Raw genomic sequence first — 2,828 nt, 5'->3', positions numbered from 1 at the left:
AAAAAAGCCCACACAGTCCTAGGCTGCATTAATAGAGGGATAGACTCTAGATCAGTGTTTCCCAACCTTGGCAACTTGAAGATATTTGGACTTCAACTCCCAGAATTCCCCAGCCAGCATTCGCTTCAAGTCGCCAAGGTTGGGAAACACTGCTCTAGATCACATGAAGTGTTAATTCCAGTTTATAATACCTTGGTAAGGCCACACTTGTAAGATTGCATACAGTTTTGGTCACCATGATTCTAGAAAGGGTAAAGAGAAGGGCAACAAACATTGTAGTTTAAAACATGCAGAATAGTTGCAGGAATTGAGTATGCCTGGTTAATGAAAAGAAGAACTAGGGGTGATATGATAGCACTGTCCAAGGGGCTACCACAAAAAAGACTGGATCAATCTATTCTCCAAAGCATCTGAAGGCAGGTTAAAAAGCAATAGATAGAAAGTAATTAATCAGAACAATTAATCAGTGGAATGACTTGCTTTCAGAAGTTTTGGGTGTTCCAACACTGGAGGCTTTTAAGAAGAGATTGGACAACAATTGTCTGAAATGATACAGGATTTCCTGCTTGACCAGGGTTTTGGACTAGAAGACCTCTAAGATCCCTTCCAACTCTGTTCTATTCTGTTTGAATCTATAGTAAAAAACAAGGTTTGACTATGTTCTCACATATGAAAATAATAATTTTACTCCTTAGTTGCTCAAACACAGTAGGTTTTTTCTTACCTCCAGAACCATAAGGACTATAGATCGCTCTTCTTTGCTAAGTGTCCCTTGAGCGTGAATTCTCACTTGGATCTGAACTTTGACATTAATGTTCTCAGCAAAAAGGCAAAAATAAATCCATGAGAGACAGACAAGCACACAAACACATACTGTATTCCTAATGTCATTTCCTGGCTAACGGTGTTATTTTATTTCTGTTAAGGAGGCAGTGAGTTTCTGCCAATAGTAGGTTTGTCTCCATAAATCCCATAAGGCCCCGCTTAATTCCTTATTTTCAATATCAGCCTGGTTGTCTTTTTTGCTTTGTTTTGGTTGAAAATATCATATACTGCCGAATAAGTTCATTTAATTAGGGGGTTTATGAGGTGCTAAAGTAGGCTACAGGCAAGATAGTGACCAAAAAAAGAACATAATCTTAGCTATTTTCTCACTTGCTGTTCTATGCATTTATTATCTAAAAATTAAAAAGTTGCACAGTTCAAAAGAGAAGTTTGCTGGGTGGTGAGGGATAAATATTTAATAACAACAATAATAATAATAATAATTAATAATTAATAATAATAATTTATTAGATTTGTATGCCGCCCCTCTCCGAAGACTCGGGGCGGCTCACAACAATAATAAAAACAATATTATAGTAGAACAAATCTAATATTAAAAACATATAAAACCCTATCATTTTTTTAAAAACCAAACAACACATTCATACCAAATATAAAACAAAGTATAAAAGAGCTTGGGGGAAAGGTGTCTCAACTCCCCCATGCCTGGCGGTATAAGTGAGTCTTGAGTAGTTTACGAAAGACAGGGAGCGGGGGGGGGCAATTCTAATCTCCGGGGGGAGTTGATTCCAGGGGCCGCCACAGAGAAGGCTCTTCCCCTGGGGCCCGCCAAACGACATTGTTTAGTTGACAGGACCTGGAGAAGGTCAACTCTGTGGGACCTTATCGGTCGCTGGGATTCGTGCGGTAGCAGTGCTTATGTGCTTACCAGTGTTTATGAACTATGGAGACCCCATAGATAACATGAGACATATATGTTAATTTGAAGCACCTAGGATTTAGTCAGAGTCAAGGCAACATGAACCACTACCCACCATACCTTTATACAAAACTATCCTGGAAATGATGTTGTTTTTAGCATGCAAAGTGAATAGCTTGATTCCTAGCAGAAGGAATTGCAAGACAGCCAGGTTCCAGCAGCCAAAAGGGACATATTTCCTATATAAAGTAACTAGCATTGAAATATATGTAAGCCCTTGAATTTTTCAGTAAACGGTAGCACAGTTTGTGAATAATAAGCCTCAGAATGCAGAAGTTTGTTCATATGATATGCCTACAACGGCAATAGTCTAAATTACCTGTCATGGAAGGTAGTTTCTAGATTCAAGAACATAGTTTGCATAAAATAATATGAGCATTTGCAACACTCTAGAAAAATGTGTCCAGATTAACTGGTTCTTTCTTTAATATTAACAGGAAATGCTGCATATGAGGATATGACAAATCTACTTTTCTCTATCTTGTTAAAAAGCATTATGTGGAAACCTCAATTGACTCAGTCATGATGAGTGGTAGAGATTAACGTTAATATGACAAACTGTGATGTGATGACCATGCGTAGGCCAGATTGGAATGTTGTAAAAGCATAAACCAATCCAAAAGTTAAAAAAAAAGCATGTTATGTTGTGTGTTTGTAAAAGTAAGATACTAAAGGAAAGATGTAATAGATCTGAATGAAAATATCTCAGTCTCATGAGTAGAATTGATATAACTGAATGCAGAAGTGAAGCTCTGGGATTAATTGTGCATGGAAAGACTAATGTATCTTAGAAAATATGAATGGAGATAATTTAAATTATTGTGGCTACATAAGAAAATAGGAATTCAAAGGCTGGCAACAGTTGCATGTTATGCTGCAGTAAATGATGATATTCAATAAGATTTGAGAAAAAGTGCAGCATTTTGAATAAATATGCTCCAATGAAAAACATTATTTTGTTAGATAGTGAGAATAGATGAGATGAACATTCAAAGCAAATAATTTGACCAAAGATCTGAATTTAGTCTGAAATTAATCAAAATTAACTGTTACTGCACTAGCT

This window comes from Erythrolamprus reginae, chromosome 3 (genome assembly GCF_031021105.1).
Source record: "Erythrolamprus reginae isolate rEryReg1 chromosome 3, rEryReg1.hap1, whole genome shotgun sequence".
Lineage (NCBI taxonomy): Eukaryota > Metazoa > Chordata > Lepidosauria > Squamata > Dipsadidae > Erythrolamprus > Erythrolamprus reginae.
Note: the sequence above shows the minus strand (reverse complement) of the source record.